At 51.3% G+C, this 12725-nt stretch overlaps 1 long non-coding RNA gene across 2 annotated transcripts; it reads left to right on the forward strand.

Annotated features, from left to right (window-relative positions):
- The first annotated feature begins 8600 nt into the window (after nucleotides 1–8600).
- Nucleotides 8601–11560, forward strand: LOC115628193. Of its 2 annotated transcripts, XR_003995779.1 has the most exons (4): nucleotides 8601–8736; nucleotides 9310–9424; nucleotides 9476–9666; nucleotides 9725–11560. It is a non-coding gene; the product is annotated as an uncharacterized LOC115628193 (long non-coding RNA). The 2 variants fall into 2 exon arrangements; XR_003995778.1 differs by lacking the exon at nucleotides 8601–8736 and having other exon boundaries at nucleotides 9036–9424.
- The last annotated feature ends 1165 nt before the right edge of the window (nucleotides 11561–12725 follow it).

The raw sequence follows: 12725 nt of genomic DNA on the forward strand, positions 1-12725 counted from the left end.
GCCCAAACCTTCGGGATCTGGTCTGATGTCGTCCTTCTTCGGCCCAAACCTTGTAGGGATTTGGGACCTGCTGTCTTCTCTCTTCTTCGTCCTTCGGCGGCCCAAACCTTGTAAGGGATCTTTGGGAACCGCTTTTCTTTCACCCTCTTGCTTCTTCGTCCTTCGGCGGCCCAAACCTTGTATGGGATCTTTGGGAACCGCTCTTCTTTGACCCTCTTGGTCCAAACCTGGTAGCGGTTTGCAGGGGTCTTCCTTCTGGTTTATCGGCCCAAACTTAGCAGAAGTTTGGCAACCGATTTTAGTTTCGTCTTTACTAGACTCTGTATTCTTTCCCTTCCTACTTTAAAGGCTATGGCCTTAATGGTTCGGCTTTTGTTTTCGCCTTAAATTTTCATTTTTTGATTCTGACACCTTTCGGTATCTAGTTCGGATGGGCCCGCTATTGCCGACCTCGCCGTTTCCTTGCTCGAAGGACCAAAATGTAAATAGTTCCTTGCTATACAGATAGAAACTATTCACTATCAGAGGCTACACTTTATCCCGTGTGGAGCGTCTCTGAGAGAACAAAAAAGGAAACAAACCAATGCTTAAATTTCCAATTTCATTCTATTTTATTTCTGAAATTCCTTCAGTATTTATACAATTTTTGTCTTATTTACTAGGTTTTTCCTTATGTACTAATAATTCAATATTTGACTCTTTCTTATTTTCTAAACTGTTGGCGTGGGGCGTTGGGGGTGAAAGTCCAAAAACCGCAAGGGAAGTAAAAATGGCGTCTGCTTTCCTTTTCACTGTGACGTGACTCGCACGTATATATATATTCTTCACTTGTATGACAATTTGAAACTAAACTTAACCTAATTGCAGTGGCGCTTAGCTGCCCATATGAAAGAGGGAGAGGCCGCCGACGCTAGCAGCGCTCTGCCAGCAGATGTTGCTGGCAAGCGTTGCCATGTCAACACTGGCAGAGTGCTGCCACATCAACATTCTCCCCCCCCTGCAGGATGCGGGAAGACTTCAGTGGCACGCGCCAGAAATGACCCAGCCCAGCTGGGTCTGTTGAGCCGCCGGGAAGCCGTCGCTGGCAGGTACTATCCCTGGCATGAGAAGCTCCTGATACAAACTAGCGCCCAGTACGATGAAAATGGAGGCTGGCGTGCACCAGTCGTCGTCGGCCAGCCGCACGTTCCCGTAGCGCTCAGGCGACGGTCTGTCGACGGTCCGAATGGGGAGCCTATAGCAAAGCTCCGGGGCCACCTCGAGCGTTACCTCGAGGCGCCAGCTAGTCGTCCTGGATGCCACGGTCACCAGGCACACCTCGACTCCCTCGGTGATCTGACTGCGGATACCCAGGGCCCTAGCCCAGGACCTGTCAATAGCGCTCGTCGGTGCGCAGACGTTGAGCACGGCCTTCACGGTCCAACGCTTGCTGCCGCCGGACAGGTATATGGACGCTGTGGGCGCGATCGCAGTGCCCCACATGCTCTCCCTGTTGAGAGCCAGTGACTCGGGGCCTGCTGAATTGGAGAGGGGCGAGCGGGAGTTGCTCGGTGTACGGGAGCGGCGTGGCGTGCGGGATTGGCTCCGCGCGCGCCCGTGGCTAAGGGAATGGAAGCGGCGTGGCGAGCGGATGCGGCTCGGTGAGCGGGAGCGGCTTGGCGTGAGGCTGCGGCCAGGTGAGCGGGAGCGGCTCAGCGTGAGGCTGCGGCCAGGCGAACGGATGGGGCGTGGCGAGCTGGCGCGTGGCGAGTTGGCGCGTGGCGAGTTGGCGCGCCGGCGTGGTCGGTTCCGACGGTGCGGACGGGAGCGCCGCCCTGAACGCGTGCGATGCGCCGCAGAGTGCAGCATTGTGTGATGCGGCTGCCCGCACTCTTGGCAGCGGGCCCCACTTCGGCAAGTACCGCCCGAATGTTCATGTGCCAGGCAGTTCAAGCAGTACTGGTTGATGAGCACCGCCCGTGCTCGCTTAATCGCGGGCAGCGCCAGGAACCGCGGGCACTGGCGGAGTGGGTGCACACCGCGGCACAGCCGGCATCGGTAGGAGCTCAACCCTGGTGGCGTCGTTGCGGTGGGAGCCTTCACTGGACGGCGAGACGGCATAGCGACGGGCCTAGAAAAGAGATGGTAGGGGGAGTTAGCGGTTGCGGTAGTTGGAGAGAGGTGAGGCACGTTGTTAGTAGTGCTAATTGGAAAGAGTGGGCAGGAGAACCAGCTTAGCGACTGGCCGTCGGACGACGCCACGAGCAGTGCGGATGTCAACCACTCGCACCTTGGCGTCTTGGCCAGGATAAGCGGTCTGGACCCTTCCGAGGCGCCATTCGTTGGTCGGAACATTTTCCTCCATGATGATGACCATGGCGCCTGGCTGCAGGTCCTCCTGTGGCTGCTGCCATTTATTGCGCTTGTGCAGCTCCTTTAGATATTCCTCCTTCCATCGGAGGCAGAACTGCTGGCTGAGCGCTTTGAGCCGCCGCCACCGGTTCATGATCGAACCTGCCTCCTGCTCTATCTCCGGTTCGGCCAAAGAGAGGAGGGGGCCACCGGTCAGGAAGTGGCCTGGAGTTAGCGCCAGCAAATCCGTGGCGTCCTCGGACATAGGGGAGATCGGGCGCGAGTTGAGGACCGCCTCGATCCTACACAGAAGAGTGGACAGCTCCTCAAAGGTGTACTTATAGGTGGACGCCGCCTTGTAAAAGAGCGCCTTAAAACTCTTAACACCTGCCTCCCAAAGGCCACCCATATGAGGTGCGCCGGGCGGGATGAAAGACCAGGAAAGGATCTGGGTCCCATAGGAGGCAGTGACCTGGGCTCTTGTAGCCTCTAGGAAGTCGCGCTCAAGTGCCTTAGACGCCCCGACGAACGTCTTGCCGTTGTCGGAGTGGATCCGTTTAGGGCATCGGCGTCGCGCTACGAAACGCGCGAAAGCGGCCAGGAACTTCTCCGTAGTGAGATCGGAGGTGGCCTCTAAATGGATTGCTTTCGTGCAGAAGCAGACGAATACGCACACGTAGCCCTTGGTAATGAGGCACGCCCGTCCGGTATAATTCTTCACCTCGAACGGCCCCGCAAAGTCGATGCCGGTGTGGGTGAAGGGCGGAGAAAAGGTGCTTCGTGGCGCAGGAAGGCTTCCCATCAGCTGGTTCTGCAGCCGCTTTTTAAAGATGACGCAGACCCTGCAGGAGTTTACGGTGGCCTTGACTAGATTCCGGAGCTTGGGAATCCAGTACTTGGACCGCACGAGGCTTACCGTTAGCTGGTTCCCGCTATGGAGCGATATTCGATGCGTAAAACTCACGAGGAGCCGCGAGAACTTGCAGCTGTACGGCAGGATGATGGGGTGGCGCTCGTCGTACTTTAACGAGGCCGAGGCGGAAAGCCGACCGCAGGAACGGATGATTCCCTGCTGGTCCATGAATGGGTTTAGGTTGATGATCGTGCTGCCGGATGCCACCTTCTGGCCGCCGGACAGGGCGCGGTACTCTTGGTAGTACTCGGTCCGCTGGGTGCAGACCACCAGTCTACGATGGGCCGCCATCAGCTCCGGATGGGTGACCTCCTTGGACAGCGGAGCGGGAAGCTTCTGGCAGCGCAGCACAAAACGTTGGACATACGCCATCACCCTGAGCGCTCTCCCAAAGTCGGAGAAACGCTCGAGGAAATCGGGAGCTTTGGGCAATGTCGCGAGATGGGTCCGGATAGGACGCTGCTCGAGGGTGGCCTCCTGGGGCACCGGCTCCGGCACGGGCCAACTTCCTCGAGGCGCCTGGAGCCAAGCCGGTCCGTGCCACCACAGGCTGCTATCCGCCAAATCCTGCGGCGCAACGCCTCGGCTCGCAAGGTCAGCCGGGTTGTGCTCGGAGCGCACGTGCAGCCAATCCTTTACATCCGTGGCTTGAGCGATCCTGGATACGCGATTCGCCACAAAGGTCGTCCAATTGCACGCTGGCTTGCGAAGCCAGGCCAACACAATAGTGGAGTCGGTCCAGCACGCCGTTGGATAGCTGCTGAGTGGAAGGTGGGGCAGGATAGCTGCACACATGTCCGCTAGGAGGACGGCACCGCACAGTTCCAAGCGCGGCAGTGACACCGTCTTGACTGGCGCCACCCTGGTCTTGGATACCAGGAGATGGACCTGCACTTGCCTGTGCGTCTCGACGCGCAAGTAGATGGCCGCCCCGTATGCCTGCTGCGATGCGTCACAAAAACCGTGGTATTGAAACGTACCTTGTGGGCGAAAATGAATCCACCGTGGGATCCGGATCCGGTCTAGCGTGGGATAACTCCGCAGGAACTCGTTCCACCTCTGCTGCAGCTCGGAGGGGAGCGGATCATCCCATCCGATTCCGCTGAGCCAGATTTCTTGCATAAAAATCTTGGAACGGACAATAATTGGCGCCAGCCATCCGGCGGGATCGAACAGCCTGGAAATCTGGGCCAGGACCTCCCGTTTGGTGAATGAGGACCCTTCCTCCAAAGCGGATGCGATGAACAGGAACTCATCGTCGGTGGCCTTCCAGCGGATGCCCAGCGTCTTAGTCATGCTGGCATCCTCAATGTCTAAGAAGTCGGCGCGCAGCAGATGCTCTGGTGGGATGCCGCGAAGAATGTCCTTGTTGTTGGCGACCCACTTGCGCAGTGGGAAACCTGCTGCGCTGAAAGCCGCTCGTATCTCTCGTATGGATGAGAGTGCTTCCTGCTTCGTATGTGCTCCGGCCAGGACGTCATCCACATACATGAAGTCCGTGAGGACCCGGCTGGCGAGCGGATACTGCGCCTTGGAGTCTTCGGCAAGCTGCAGGAGCACGCGGATGGCCAGGAAAGGCGCACAGTTCACCCCGAAAGTGACTGTTTGGAGCTCGAAATCCCGCACGTCACCTGCCGGATCGCGGAACAGGATTCTCTGGAACCGGGTATGTGCGGGGTCGACCAGAATCTGCCGATACATCTTAGTGATGTCGGCACTGAAAACGTGCTGGAAAAAACGCCACTTCAACACCTGTAAAGTCAGGTCGGCCTGTAGGACGGGCCCCGTGTGAAGTACGTCGTTTAAGCTGTTCCCGTTGGACGACGGGCAGGATGCGTTGAAGACCACGCGGACCTTGGTCGTGGTGCTGTCCGGCTTCAGCACCGCGTGATGGGGCAGGTAAAAATTGGCGTTGTCCGTTGGAGGAGGGACAGGGCGCATGTGCCCTAAGTCGAGATACTCGTTGATGACTGCGTCATACTGCTCCTTCAACGAAGCGTTCCTAAGCAGCCGAGCCTCGTTCTTGAGGAACTGGGCCATCGCGATGGATCTAGAATGGCCCAGTTGAATGTCCTGGGGGTCCTTGAAAGGCAGCGAGACCGTGTATCTGCCATCCGGCCGCCGGCTGGTGGTCTGGACGAAAAGCTGTTCGCACACTGCGCCCGCTTCCTTCTCGCAACTCACCGGGATGTCCTCCACCTCCCAGAACTTGGTGAGCAGCTGATCCAAGGAAGGCTGTGTGCCTGCTGAAATGCGCGTGGTGAAGGAACGGATGGCCGTCTTCCTTGCCGCCGCTACTGGTCCGGTCAGAATCCATCCGAAAATGGTCTCCTGTGCCAGCAGCGAGCCGCAGACGTTTGGCCGGCTAGCCGGCCGCCTAGCAGCACGGCAGGTAGTATGTCAGCGCCGATGAGCAAATCGATGGTGGCGCTTCGGAAAAAACACGGGTCTGCCAACGGCAGGTCAGGAAGATCTCTCAAGGATTCGCTGGATATGGGAAACGATGGCAGGGCGCCTGCCAGTTGCGGCAGCACGTATGCCGCCGTCTCGACTTCGCGCCTCGGTTGTGAGGAAGATGCCAGCTTGACACTGCACACCTTGGTCGCGAGCCCAGACGTGGTCGCGTTCAGCCCCGATACCTGGGCCTGCACCTTCTGGAACGGCAGCCGAAGAGATCTGCGTAGGCGCTCTGAAACGAAAGTTCCCTCGGAGCCAGAGTCGATGAGCGCACGCGCGGCGTAGACGCTACCCAAATGGAGCACGTTCACTATAGCCGTGCCGAGGAGGACGCCCTGAACGCTGCTGCTGAAATAGCTCTGAACATTCGACGAAGTGGACTGTAATGGATTGCAATGTGGAGGGGGAACTGATGCTGAGGGCGCCGATGGAAGGGAGGGGCCACGGTGTAGGAGAGTGTGGTGGCGCCCCTTGCACGTAGCGCAGTTGTACTGGCTTGTGCAAGCGTTTAGTTGGTGCCCGCGGGCGAAACAATTCATGCAAAGCTTCTGATTCTTGATCACCTTGCATCGGTCCTTGACCGACATTTGCAGAAAACGCGGACACAGGCGCACGGGGTGGTTCTCCTTCGAGCAAAGATTACAGGTCTGCGGACTGTTGCGGACCTTCGTCTCGAAAGAGTTGACCTTCCTCGCAGCCGGCTCCTTTTGAGCTGGCTTTGGAACGCGGGTGCGGAGGCCCAGGGTCGCATCATTTATCGCTTCCAATGTGCGATAGCGATCCGAGAGGAACTGATTCATGTCGCTCCAGGGCGGAATTTCGGACTTGTCCTTTACCGACTGCTCCCATAAGGAAAGGGTAGCTGGAGGAAGCTTGGTGGCGCAGAAAAACACCAAAAGGCAATCCCAGTCCTGGGTGCCAATCTTGGCATTCTGGACAGCCGTTAAGCACCCTTGGATTGTGCTCTGGAGCTCCTTGATGGCGATGCCACACTCCGAAAGAATAGGCTGGAGGTTGGCGAGGATCTTGAGCTGACTGTTGACCAACAATCGCTTGTTTTCGAAACGCTCAGTTAGGTTTTTCCAAGCTGAGGCGAAACCGTCGTTGGTCAGTGGGGAATTACGCACGATGTCCTTCGCTTCGCCGCGAGTTTTGGAGAGGAGGTGGTAAAGTTTTTCCACCTCTGTCAACCGCTGGTTGCGAATGTACAACGCGGTGAAGAGGTCCCTGAACGTGGGCCACTTCAGGTAGTCGCCAGTGAAAACCTCGGTGTCCACTGGCGGAAGGATACAGCCCCTGACTGGGGGCTCGGGACTTGGAGCGGGAGCGCTGCTCCGCGCGGACGCGTCTTGTATCCGCGTGGTGAGCTGAGTGGCGCACCGCTCATAGACGCGGTAGCAGTGATCATACTTCATCTGTAAGGCCTGCTTGTCGGAATCGCTGGACTCTGATTGGCTCAGAGCCCGGAAACAGCGCCGACGCTCTTGCTGAACCTGTTCCCACAGGGCTTTGACTTGGTCCAGTTGGATCTGCTGCGTGACAAGCGTCACGGCTGGGTCGGACGAAGAAACTAGTGCCTCAAAATGGCACAGGTCATCGCTGACCGAAATGAATTCGTCCAACACCATTTTGATCGTTTTGGAAGCGATCCGAACAGCTGCTCGAGTAGACGGAACGGGTTTCGCAATTCTGGGCACCCTCACAGAGAGCTGTGGCGAACAGCTGGTCTTCCTTGGAGAAGGAGACGAAAAGGCGTTCACGGACAAATGTGATTTGGGGCTGCCCTTCTTGGCGGTGGAAGGCGAAGGTTTTTTCAACAACAAGCGTGAACCCGGACTGCTCCTCTTGGAGGTAGAGGGCGAAACCTTCTTCAACGACGACGGTGGTTTCGGAATAACCCCTTTTGACGTCGACGGCGAAACTGTTTTTACAAGGGACGGTGTCGGAACCGAACTGGATTGCGCATCAGAAGAAGGAACGGCCAAACGCTGAGAAGTGGATGGGGCGACCGAGGTAGACGGATGGACTAAATGCTTCTTCGTGTCCTCCTCGCCTTCACTGGGCATACTAGGCTCTCACACGAGCCTGCTAGAGTGGGCCCACTTGAGGCAGGTCGGGTATGAGTCCGCCGGAAAACGGCGTTGCTGACCGCTTATGGCGCGCAAAATTCTGCGACAAGTTTTATTTACTGGCTTATGCTAGCTGGAGGTGCTGAAAACTTGTCGGACACAAGCTCACAAGAATATGTGTAGCCACCGAAATAAAAGAGAAAATGGATTTCGTTTTTTCTATGTTTGTTTTATTAAAATTAATTAAACACCGCGGCAGCAATAAATATATGTGCAATTAAGTTGCTGGACAGCTGCAGGCGGTGATATGCGACGAAGAATCCAAAAAATCCAACAGAAAAAAAAACCCAAAAATAAATATAAATTAAAGCTGGATAAAATAACTGCCAGCTAGAGGTGCTGGAAAGGTTCGGGAAAAAGTCCACAAGGATATGTGTATTCACCGAAAAAATTTGGATTTATTTTTATTTGATTTTATTAAAGTTGCTGAAAAAATCGCAGCAAAAACTACACGCAATTACGTTGATGGAGAAAGACCAGCTGGAGGCGCTGGTATGCGACAAGGAATCCCAAAGAAACATAAAAAAAACAATAATAAATTTTATTTAATTTATTAAGTTACTTTTTGGGATAAAGTAACTGTATTTAATTTTATTAAGTGATTTCCGGGATAGCGGACCGCCAGTAGCAATTGGTCACAGTGATTATCGAAATTAATAATTCAGCTGTGACTCGTTACCGTGACCAAGTTTCTGGTCACACTCCAATTTCGATGATTGTAGCTTCCGATAACTGATTTTACACAAGTGTCATCACTTGTTTACCTTTAATGGGTAAGTAAAAATTTTAAGTGCAAAAACGCAATATGTTTTAATTTTCGCACAAGCGCCGACGCTGGATATCGCGCGGGCTATAAGGAATACCAACTGGAGTGTTGGCACGTAGCGGGGAGTCGTGGACCGACCGGTGAGTGTATAGGATTGTGTTAGTAATTAAATATATGAGTGTAAATATGTTTGTGTGTAAATATTATGGTTCGTATATTTAGTGCATGCAGATGTGTTTATAGCGGACTCAAATGTATATAGATATATATATATATATATATATATCAGCGTATGCGGACGTACGTTTGTTTCCGCTGCCGATATATGAAAACGTGTATAGATTTATACGCCGCGGATGTATATAAAGTGCATGTATATAAGCATATGTGGAAATATGTCTATTGTGTAATGTGCATGTATATAAAGTGCATGTATATAAGCATATGTGGAAATATGTCTATTGTATAATGTGCATGTATATAAAGTGCATGTATATAAGCATATGTGGAAATATGTCTATTGTGTGACGGACCATGCAAAAACTATGTGGTGTGAATTGTGCATTAGGAACGTGCAGGTAAAACAGGTGTGTTTCCCACTGGACACTTGTTGCATATGGGAAAGAATATGCGCAAGTATGCCAAGATGCAAACGCAAACGGACGGAGTTCGGGTTGAACCTGCTAATTGTTGCACTTCACTTTTCGTTTAAGCGGACCAGCGCGGTACCGGCGTTAGACGAGATGAGGCCCTTGGATAAGGGACGGACAGCGGGATGCTGTTCCGTTGTGGGGGTCGGCGGACAGACCGACAGTGAACAAATATGGCGTAAGTATCGCGCCACAAGTAAATAGTTTACTTAGCTGCTTCTCCTCGCAGGTATCCAACGCCAGGAACAAGCTGGGGCGAACGGTCGTAGGCTGCACAGGACTTGGAAGGAACAGGAGGTGCACCTGAAGATCCGGCTCGAAGGACAATGTTGGCGTGGGGCGTTGGGGGTGAAAGTCCAAAAACCGCAAGGGAAGTAAAAATGGCGTCTGCTTTCCTTTTCACTGTGACGTGACTCGCACGTATATATATATTCTTCACTTGTATGACAATTTGAAACTAAACTTAACCTAATTGCAGTGGCGCTTAGCTGCCCATATGAAAGAGGGAGAGGCCGCCGACGCTAGCAGCGCTCTGCCAGCAGATGTTGCTGGCAAGCGTTGCCATGTCAACACTGGCAGAGTGCTGCCACATCAACTTTAATTTTACATTTTTCGTCTTATTCTATCCTAACGGTGTCAAGTGGATTTCCCCTCCATCTGTATATTCCAAGCCTTTCTTAAACGCAGTGTGCACCCACCCTTAAACGCTGTCGCGGTCCTATTTGCCTATGCATTTCTTGTTACCTACTATGCGTTGGTCTGTACCACTGCTGCATGCGGCTATTTTTAGACCGAGATTTGTTGCTTAGCCTACCTACTGCTTGTGCTCCCTATGCTAACTTCTGAGCTCTTGTTCACTTTTGTGAACAAAGTTCTACTCAATATTTACTGGTATTTAAATTGGACAGCAAGTGGCCTGCAGTATGCAGCGAACATATGACAAACAATATATTTAATTGTAATAATAAGTCATACCTACATAGTGTTTGCCAGTTTACCGCACACGCGCAATTCGCACTTCCAATATAAAAAGCTCTCTCAGAGAGGTGGAAAAAAGTAAAGCGTGGTACTTACTTACAGCTGGTGGATCCACGTCCAAAAGATCTTTCGTGTGGTTGCCAGCTGAAAACAAAAGCAACATTACGCGAGAGAGGCGGCAAAGCAAATTGTTTTTTTTCCTTTTTGTTGGTGTCAATTTTTGGCTACTGCGCTGGCGCACATATTTTTGCATATAACTTTCAATGCAATCTAACAATCAAAAAGAACTAAAAACAAATTAGAATGATTTCACTTATATAGAACTAAAACCATAAAAAAAAAAATTTTTTTTAATGTATTATTATTATAATTCTAAGTCAGATTTTGTGGTAATGCCTTTTTTGGTGCTAGAGGGCACCAGACCAATTTCGAGTTGAGCGCGCACGCAACTGTTCACTTCAGGGGTCGAAACCAAAAAGCAAGAGCTTGATCAACAACGAAGAAAGGATACCTTGTCTGCGGGAATTTCTCCTTTCTTCCGTCCTTTGACAGCGAGTGTCAGACCAAAATAAATTCTCGATGATGTTACTTCTACTTTCACTATCCACCAAAGGGTGATAAATTCTACGAACTAGGAAGAAGCATAAAACAGAAGGGAACCAAATATCTCTTTTGCCTACTTCTGGGCTTGTATGAAAATTCAAAAATCTTTTCTGCTACGCGAGGCAAGCGCACTACAGGGTTCAATCGCGCCTAAATTGGCACAACTTTGCAGCAGATTTCTTGGTTCTTAGGTCGATTTCGACAGCTCAACCAGGTCGTGCCTGCGAAACAGTGGAAAATACCTTCCAACATTGACTTAACCGATCCAGAATTTTACAGCCAGCCAAGGTCGATTTATTTCTTGGGAAAACAAACAGCGCGTCGTTTTCGATGCATCAAGCAAAACTTCGACGTCGGTTTCACTCAACGAAACTTTAATAGCCGGTCCTACTGTTCAGAGGGAGCTTTGTGCGACACTTATCGCTTTTCGGTTGTATAAATATGCTGTAACTGCTGATATTTCAAAAATGTACAGGCAAAAAGTAACTTAGTTTTGATAGCACTGACTCTGTCAAAACACTTGGTGTTGATGAACGCCTGCAACAAATCGTATATTTTCATTCTTTCTATCCAACACAATGTTTATACACATTTGATTTATATTTCTACTCATTATCCATGTTCATGTATACTAATTAGTGTGTACACCCTTTAAAACATTTGTGACCACTGCGACGGCATTTCTTATAATTGTGAAATTATCATTTAGTATTAAAGTTTCAACAGTTCAGTACACACGTGTTTTATTACTACAGTCCACTACTCGTCTGGGAGTTTGTTCCAAAACACTTGGAAACGCAATATTTTGCCCGTGACGTCACGGTTATTCGAACCGCAGAGTTTACTGTGCCCTATTATTACGACGGCAAACATTTCCAACGGATATGAATCCCGCCGATTTAGTGTCTCGCGGCGCTAACATCTTATCTTTTTGTTGGAAGTTGAAGTTGTTGAAGTTGGCCACGACTACATAAAATTGAAATATCTTCAGAAATCATCTGGAGACACATAGTTGGCGGCAGTGCACACAGTTGTTGCACCAGAGCGGAAAGTATTATACTCTTTAATTGACCGTAAATCATCGTACACCAAACTCATTAGAATCATGGCGTACGTACTTCAATTTCGATTTAAACAAAATGGCAATAGTACGCTTGTACTATCAGCAAATGAACTGAAACTGGCATTTTTGAAATTTGTTGAATTTGTCCAAGCCGAAGCCGATGAGGCCAGCCGAGGCGCTGGTCAGGTCGTTTCCTGGAAGGGCAAGCTCTAACCACGCTGCCGCAAGAATCTCCTTCAGGAGGTCACAAGAGTAGCGCCAACTTCGTATATTTGAAGAGGTTGCGACTGCTGTCAGAGCTCAAGCAGCGGTTCTGGCAAGCTTGCTCGAGGGACTACCTGCACAGTCTGCAGCAGCGAACACAATGGCAACATGGATCCCCCAGCTAAGAAGTGGGTTCCATCGTAGTGGTACACAACGGGGCGCGTGATTCGCGTATTCACTGGAGGTGACGAGAAGGTGCGCGTGGTCGAGATTCGAACTCCCACCACGGTCACCAAGCGCACAATCCATAAGATTGCTCTACTACCAGTATATTAAAGCTCTGGAGCGCTTTAAAGAAGCCGAAATAAAGAATAAAATGCCAATGCCTTTAAATTGTCATTTACGTTTATTCGTTGCGGTCGTGCTAATACTAATGCGCGAAAAGGCGAATACACGCCTGTATTAGTGAATATTTTAAGTTTGGATGTTACATTTAAATATAAGAAGGTTGTGCTGCAAAGCGTTCCTCAACAATATCAATTAAAGACGCAAACAAGTTGTCGATATCTGCGTGTTCTTTATACCTACAACTTCGAGTCCACTTTGTTATAAGTGCCGCTTGCGACAATTC

The sequence above is a fragment of the Scaptodrosophila lebanonensis genome, unplaced genomic scaffold (genome assembly GCF_003285725.1).
Source record: "Scaptodrosophila lebanonensis strain 11010-0011.00,11010-0021.00 unplaced genomic scaffold, SlebRS2 tig00000112-arrow-arrow-pilon, whole genome shotgun sequence".
Lineage (NCBI taxonomy): Eukaryota > Metazoa > Arthropoda > Insecta > Diptera > Drosophilidae > Scaptodrosophila > Scaptodrosophila lebanonensis.